Source organism: Solanum lycopersicum, chromosome 2 (assembly GCF_036512215.1).
Source record: "Solanum lycopersicum chromosome 2, SLM_r2.1".
Lineage (NCBI taxonomy): Eukaryota > Viridiplantae > Streptophyta > Magnoliopsida > Solanales > Solanaceae > Solanum > Solanum lycopersicum.
This window is the reverse complement of record NC_090801.1, coordinates 15,720,754-15,729,890: the sequence shown is the minus strand read 5'-3', so window position 1 is coordinate 15,729,890 and position 9,137 is coordinate 15,720,754.

Here is a 9,137-nt window from a genome sequence, read left to right as displayed (position 1 = left end):
AAATATTGCATTTTTCATGAATTATGGTTTCAATGTGTTATAAGATGAATTTATAATTGTATTATACTTCATGTGATCATGGCATCTTGATGAATTGTTTAAATAATGAATTTTCAAAACAATATTTGATATACTTGGCTGTGAACACAGTGAAATTCATTGTAAAAAAAATAATTTAGGATAAAATTGTTTTTTCTTGAATTGAAGTTTCAATGTGTGTAAAAGTGTTGTGTATGAGCATGTTTAATGTTGGGGAAGGTAGTTCCTCCATAAAAGAATACTAAGAGTGAATTTTTACTTGTAGAAGTTTTTATAAAAGAGTTTATGTTGCTAAGTGTATGAAAGTGTGAAAGGATTCCCTTTGTTAGTTGATTCTTTAAGTTTTGAGTGTTTTGATCATGATTGAAGTGTTTAATGTGATGCTAAGTGAGTCCTTGTTATTCTTAAAGTTTAAGTGTCATCGAGGACGAATGTTATTCCATGTGGGGGAGAATGTAACGCCCCAAAACAAACTATAGTGAGCTAGAGCCTCGTGGTTGTTTCTTGAGATTATTCTAAGTTAAACTAAGTTAGTTTAGTATCCTTAGATTGTGTCTGAAGTTTGGTTAAATTTGGAGTTCAATCGACCAAGAACGTCCATGACATTCGGGAGGTATACCTTAGAATGTACTTGTGTGTATTATTGTGTTTTGATGAGTTTTACATGTTTGTTTTACTTGAAACTTGCATTGGATGTTCCTAATACCTAGAAGACTTAGTTTAGGGGTTTAACATCGGGGCACGAACCCACCAAGGACCCACGAGCAACCCTAGAGGAAGGGACCAAGACTTGGGCAAAATCTTCCATAAAGCAGTGGCTTTCGACTACCCTAACGACAGTCTATTGGTCCCTCAATGGTCTTTCGACCTAGGGAATAGATTGGAAAAGTGATGTTGCTGCGAACTTGGGGTATTTATTCTGAATACACCCCAATTATTTTAACACCTTAGGTTTATAATTTTAGTGTTTATTAGGTAAAATAAAGTGTTCTAAACCCTAAGACCCTATTTTAGACCCCTCTTCCTAAAACCCAATACCCCTCTCTCTTAGAAGACTCTCTGAAGTCTCAATTGAAGCTAGAAGTCGAGAAATCCTAGGAGGTTTATTGATGGTTGTTTCTTCATCAATATTTTTGTTATTTCTCAATGTGAGGTATTTTATTCCATCCTTAACTCTCTTACATTCAAGGAGCCCCTTCAATCTAATTTTCAAACAACTTTTTCAACCCTAGTTTCTACTATCTTCAAATCTTAATATGGGTATTGCATTAAAACATTTATAACGACTTAATAATGGTATTGATTATTTTAAGGTTAAAACTTCAATGAAATCATGTTAAAGAATTTCTTCAAAAGTTGGCTTAAGAAATGGGTTAAATAAGCATGTTTGTGTAGAGAATGAGCTTTGTTTTCTTATTGTGGTTTTTATTGTTTAGAAACTGCCCAAAGGGCTTCATTTTGATGAAATAGAGAGTAAAATGTTATAGGTGATTAAAACTTGGATTGAACGGTAAGTTTGTTATGTTTTTTAGCTTTAATTTTCGAGATGCTCTTGAGTAGAATGATCCACCTTCTTGGTGGCGGTGTTTACTTGAATTGTATGAATGAAAAGTTACTAGTGTATTGTGAATGAATCTACGAAGGCTTGTTATGTGAAGTAAGATGAAAAGTATGCTATTCGTGTTAAATGTGCCTTATGAATCTATTATGTGAAATATGCTAGAGAATATGATTAAATGAAGATATTCTTGTTATGTATTTATGAAGCTTGTTAGAGAAGTATGTTAAGGATTATATCTAAAGGACTTATATGATTATATGAAGTATGTAAAGTACGTGATGTTACAAAATGAAGGTCTAAGCATGTATAGAGGTTAAATAAGAATGAAGTGAATCTTATGTGCAAGGTGTGCTAACATGTACACACACACTCACACTTGAATGAATGAATGTAGCTAAGTTATGTCCTAAAGGGGAGTTTTGGGGTGAACACTCTTCGTGAGTTCAGATTAAGTGGTTAGTAACAACCCCACTACATCCCATGCGCTATTTAAGATGGGTCGATGATATACCGTGGTTTCATGGTATTTTAATGCCTTTTCCTTAAATTTAGTGTGTGTCCAAAAGCCTTTTTGTGATATTTATGTAAGTTTCTCTTTATTTGCAAAAAAATATGTACAAAGATGAACGCTGAAGTTTTTTAGCAAGAAATGCAGAAAAGCTACCACCTACGGAGCTTATAACGGTCCGTGGAGCTTGCGAAGGTACGTAGGTGGCAACGTAGTTAAGCTCTTGGAGGAAGATGGGGAAGTCTGACCAAGTGCGGGATTACAGATGTTAATGACGGACCGTCATAGTTACGACGGTCCGTCCTGGTGGTTCGTCGCAATGATCAAAGAGTAATCCTAATACCTAATTTCCAAGTGTTATGGAACAAAGACCCTCGACAAACCGTCGTGCTTGGAACGGTCCGTCATACATGTCATTGAGGGTAATAAAGAGAGCAGCAGAAGAATTTGTGAAGTATGGGACGATGGAGGCCATGACGGCCCGTCATGACCATGATGGTCCGTCATGACCACGACGGTCCGTCATGAGGTCCGTCGACCCAGCCACGTTTTGACAGATTTTCAGTAATTAGAGTCCTTTTATTAGGTTTTTGTTTTTTATAAATACTTCAAAAAACCTCATTTTTTGGGGTTAGACTTTTGGTGGTTGACTCTTTTGGTTTTAGACTCTTTGTTAGTAAACTCTTTGATATTAGAATTTTTGATTGTTATACTTTTTCTGGAATTGATTGTTGGTGATTTTGTTGATTAATGAAGTGAATTTCTGGATTTTATTCTTTTTCATCAAAGTAATTGCATGAATCTTATATTAAATATATGAATATTGTGATTATGACTATGGGTAACTATACTACATAACTAGGGTGGTATGAACCATGGGTAAATAATGAGGTAAAATCTAACTAAAATAACAAATCCAGAATAGTGTCTTGCATGTATTTCGTTTAGAAGTCTTTTTAACGGATGACCAACGTTGGAACTCACTTTAATGCTACTTGCCGAACCAAGGAGGTAGATGATAGGAAAAAAATTATCAACATAGATTTAGTGTATGCTATCTAATAGGCTAGTGTAAATTGTTATGAGGTAATAACTTAGTCAAATATCGAATACAACGCTTAAGATGAGGTAAAGGTAAAGGTTAGTATAGCAACACACGTAGCCGGACCAAGGTACGGAGTGAAATTTTTCTAGATGCCAGACCAAGGATTTAGAAATACATAACTTATCACTTTGCATTCAAGATACTAGGAAAGAATTGTAATAGTTAAAATTATCAAGTTAAGAACTTGTGGGGAACACTTAAACCCTAATTACTTTTATTAATTGATTAAACTCCAAGATTTGAATCTGTTAGTTGATTACTTTAATTTAGTTAGTTATTTTCATTCATTTAAAAATAAAATCCCCCTTCTATTGTCTTTTGTTTTCTAAGGAAAAAATTTACCAAATAATAGTAATAATAGATTAAAGTTAAGTCTGAACTATTTTCCTCGTGGGAACGATCCCAACCTCAATAGTTGGGTTCTTTACTTGATACAACCACTTTACTTCTTATTTGAGAAGTAAGCTTAAGCATGTCAAATTTTGTGCCGCTGCCGGGGAAAGTAGCTTTTAGATTAACTTAAACTTATTACTAAAGTTTAGTCAGTATTTTCTTAATTTTTTTTTATTGTTTTTGATCCTTGCAGAACTATATTCCCTGTATGCCAAATACACGGAGAGGAAGAGAACCCTTGTTTCCCTACGATCACGAATTAGAGCCTACACTATGCGTTATGTATCGAAACTTGGGTATTAACGATGATTATCCAAACCAGAACATCCCAATTCCAGTTGATGTTCATGGTCAGTTATTATACGATGATCCAGGTGAAAATCTACAAAGGGAACAAAATCCTGCTCCATGTCCTCAATAATACTACAGAGGCTATGATAATATTGCAGACTCTGATGGGCCACTTGTCTTGCCCCGTCTACCACAAGGCCACACCAAATTAGACTTATAAAGTTGTTAAGTTCGTCAAATAAGTTAGAACAAGTAATATGATTTAGTAGGTGAATATAGTGTTAGAATTAAGTTAGAACTAAACTATTAAGACTTAGAATGTTTTTAAGTTCTTCATATGTATTAAATATGTAGTATGATTTAGTTGGTGAATATATTGTGGAAATTAAGTTAAAACTAAACAATTTAGACTTATAAAGTTGTTAAGTTCTTCAAATATGTTAAAAATGTAATGTGATTTTGCCGATGAACATAGTGTTAGAATTAAGGTAAAACTAAATAAATTAGATTTATAAAGTTGTTAAGTTCTTCAAATAAGTTAAAATATGTAATCTGATTTAGTTGGTGAATATAAGGTTGGAACTAAAATAAAGTAAACAAATAAGACTTATAAAGTTGTTAACTTCTTCAAATAGGTCAAAATACGTAATGTGATTTAGTTGGTGAATATAGTGTTGGAATTAAGTTAAACTAAACAAATTACACTTATAAGTTGTTAAATTCGTCAAATAAGTAAAAATATGTATTGTGATTTAGTAGGAGAATAAATTGTTGGAATTAAGTTAAAACTAAACTAATTTGACTTACAAAGTTATTAAGTTGTTTAATAAAATAAATTGGTGAATATAGTGTTGGAGTTAAGTCATAACTAATATAACTAGACTTAGAAAGTTTTTAACTTATTTAATAACTCTAATTTCTGGAGTAAAGTGTTGAAATTAAGTTAGAACTAAACTAATTTGACTTAGAAAGTTGTGAAGTTGTTTAATAAGTTCAATTGGTTAAAATAGTGTGGAAATTTAGTTAAAACCAGACTACTTAGACTTAGAAAGTTTTTAAGTTGTTCTATAAAAATTGGTGAATATGTTGTTGAAATTAAGTTAAAACTAAACTAATTAGACATATAAGTTGTTAAAATTATTCAAATAAGTTAAAATATGCATTGTGATTTTGTTGGTGAATAAAGTGTTGGAATTAAGTTAAAACTAAACTAATTAGACTTAAAAGTTTTTAAATTCTTCAAATAAGTTAAAATATATATTTTGATTTAGTTGGTGAATAAATTGTTGGAATAAGTTACAACTAAACTAAATAGACTTAGTAAGGTATTAAGTTGTTTAATAAATTAACTTGGTGAATATAGTGTTGAAAATAAGTTAAAACTAAACTAATTAGAATTAGAAAGTTGTTAAGCTATTTAATAAGTTAAATTGGTGAATAAGTGTTGGAATTAAGTTAAAACTAAACTAATAGACTAACATAGTTTGAACTAAACTATTTAGATTTAAAAAGTTATTTAAGTTGTTTTAATAAGTTTAAATATATAATGTGATTTATTTGGTGAATAAAGTGTTGGAATTAAGTTAAAACTAGATTAATTAGACTTAGAAATTATTTAAGTTGTGTAATAAGTTATAGTGGTTAATATTGTGTTTTAACTAAATTAAAACTAAATAAATTAGACTTAGAAAGTTATTAAGTTCTTCAAATAAATAATGTGATTTAGTTGGTGAATATAGTTTTGGAACTAAGTTAAAACTAAACTAATTAGACTTAGAAGGCTGTTAAGTTCTTCAAATAAGTTAAAATATGTAATTTGATTTGGTGAATACAGTATTGGAACTCAGTTGAAACTAATCTTATTAGACTTACAAACTTGTTAAATTCTTCATGTATGTTAATGTGATTTAGTTGGTGAATATAGTGTTGGAACTAAGTTAAAACTAAATTAATTAGACTTAGAAAGTCTTTAAGTTCTTCAAATAAGTTGATGTGATTTAGTTTGTTAATGTAGCATTGGAACTAAGTTAAAATTAAACTAATTAGAATAGAAAGTTGTTAGGTTCTTCAAATAAGTTAATGTGATTTATTTTGTGAATATAGTGTTTGAATTAAGTTTAAACTAAATTAATTAGACGTAGAAAGTTTATAAGTTCTTCAAATAAGTTAATGTGATTTAGTTTGTTAATATAGTGTTGGAACTAAGTTATAACAAAACTAATTAGACTTAGTAAGTGATTAAGTTCTTTAAATAAGTTAATGTGATTTAGTTGGTGAATATAGTGTTGATTAGCCTGGACTTAGAGTATTTGCTAAGACTCTGTGTGGCCCTCGACGACTTACTCTCTAATCTTTCAAGATCTTGTAAGTTCAAGGAAGCCTTTAAGACTTAGAACGCTAACAGAATGCTTTCAAAGACAGAAAGAATAAGAAAGAGAGCTTTGAAGAAAGCTTTTGTATTTATTTGGAAGAGTGCTTTACAATTTGCTTAGTTCCTTTGCAAATGTGGGGCAAGTCTATTTATAATACTTCCTAAGGAAAAAAGTGCAAGTAATATTTACATTACAAGTCCCTAAAATATTTACACTTTGTCCCCTTTCTAGAGAATTTTGCACTACTTTAGGACCTTCTCTAGCCTTCTTGAGTCTTCCAAAAGGTTCTAGAGTTCTCCACACAACTCTAGAACGTTCTGCACCTATCCAGACGCGGAATCAGGATGAAATTGTGGCAGGACGTCACACATTCCCCGACCTGATGAAGCAACGACCACGAATTGCAGTGAAAACTCTTGGACTTTGTCTTTGAATTGCCACAAGTCATCATATTTCTCCCATGTGGCCTCCTATGGAATTTGTCCCTTCCAATGCATAAACAACATGGTGCTGGCTTGTTGACCTCGCTTCCGTTTGGCTTGATAATATATGATAGCCTCAATCCTCCGGTCGTGCGAGGCGGTGAGAGTAATGGGTGATCATTGTAATAGGTTTCGGCTAGGATCCTCCTTATCCTCATGGTACGGCTTGTGGACGCTCGCATGAAGCACCGGATGGATCTTGATATGTGGTGATATTTCCAAATTGTACAAGATCTTTCCCACCTTGGCAACGATCTTGAATGGACCCTCATATTTGCACCCTAAGTTTTGATGGACGCCTCTTAGTGATTTGAACTGTCTTGGGTTGAATTTTGCCAAAAATATGTAGTCTTCTTCATAGTCCATGGGACAATGCTTGTGGTCGAAAAACTTCTTCATCTTTTTGGCTGCTCCTCCCATCCCTTGGTAAGATGTAAGCACCCAAACTCTTTCCCTCAAAAGCAGTCGGCAACAAATGCGGTGTTTGGGGTTGTTCACCTGTCGCCAACTCAAATGGTGTTTGCCCGGTGGACTCACTCCTTTGTATATTATAAGGAAAATGCCCAATGTGTAGGATTCTGGCCCAATACTTCTGATGTGCACTAACATTTAGATAGCACTCTAATAGGGCGTTGTGTGTTCAGTCTGGCCGTCTGTCTGCGGGGTAAAACATGTGGAGAAGTGAAGTTCCGTGCCAAGTATCTCAAAAAACTCTCTCCAAAAGTTTTTGATAAAGCAGGGGTCTCGATCTCTAATGATATGTGGGGTCGGTCCATGGATTTTCCTTCCTTTTCTTTTGCCTCATTTCGCTCAAAGAGTTGAAGGGATATAGTGCATCAAGCTGTTCGGAAGAGCCAACTTGATCCTCTTCCCCAGAGTTCTCAGATGAGGGAACCCTGGGAGAGCCGCCGACTCCAACTACCGTCCATGTACGATCCATACTAGATCTGACCAACTGCCCATCCTACCTCCTCTACGTTTCTTGATAGCCCCCAATATTCCAACACATTCTTGAAGAATAATCGAGCAGCTTCCTTTGCGGTACAACTGGATGTGCTATGCATGAAGGTTTCATACTTTTAAAACCTGTCAACCATGACTATGATTTTACCAAACCCATCGAACTTCGGCAAAGAAGTGATGAATTCAATAGTCACGCTCTCCCATGGACGTTCATCTACAGGTAGTGGCTCTAGTAACGTTCCCAGGTGATTTTTCTCCACCTTGTCTTGTTGGCACACAATACAAGTTTGCACATAGCACTCGATGTCGTCTCGCATGCATGGCTAGAAGTTAATAGCCACGATCAGTGCCCTCGTACGTCGCTGCCCCGAATGCCCATCCCACAGTGCATCGTGGTTTTCCTTATTGATGGTCCGCATGATAGACCAAAATTTAGGCACATAAACCCTTCGACCAGTAGTGAGCAAAATGCCATCTTCTACCCAAACGCGTCTGGTTTTGCCTTAGGCAACCAATTCCATTAGCTTCTTGGCCTCTGGATCTTTTTGCATGCCAGCCTTGATTGCATCGTGAATTTCACAGTGAGTTGTAGTGATGGAAGAAATTTTTTCCCTCCTACTTAGTGCGCCGGCCACGACGTTGCCTCTTTCTTGCTTGTATTTCAAGTAGTTGAACTCGGCCAAAAATTCTTGCCATCTAACTTGCTTCGGGATGATCTTCTTTTGTGACTGGAAGTAGGTAGTGAGCATGTTATCATTTTTGACCACGAATTTGGATCCCATTAAGTAGTGTCTCCATGTGTGTAGGCAATGTACAATTGTCGTCATCTTTTTCTCTTGCATTGTGTATCCCCGTTCAATCTTGTTTAGCTTGCCGCTTTCAAATGCTATTGGAGGTCTATCGTACATTAAAACTCCCCCAACGGCAAAGTCTATGGTATCCGTATGTACTTCGAAGGTCTTGGAGAATTCGAGCAACATCAAGACCGGCTCCTTTTTTGTTGTGTCTTTGAGACATTCAAATGCTCTTTGGCACTCCTTGTTTCAAACCCACGACTTCTTCTACTTAAATAAGTCGATCAGTGGAGCAGCTTAAGATGATTAGACACTGATGAACCTGCTATAGTAGTTCGCAAGTCCTAGGAAGGAACGTAGATCGGTCACCTTTGTAGGTGCCTCCCACTCGTGGATCGCCCTAATCTTTGTCTCGTACATCCGTAGTTGACCATGGCTGATAACAATGTTTTGAGAAGTGCACCTTGTGCTCGGCAAAATTGCATTTTGCCCGCTTGACATAGAGTTGCTTCTCCCATAAGACTTGGAAGACTATCGTCAAGTGTTCTAGGTGCTCCTCCAAGGTGTTTCGATAGATGACTATGTCATCCTAGTACACCACCACAAACTAGTCAAAGTGGGGATGAAAG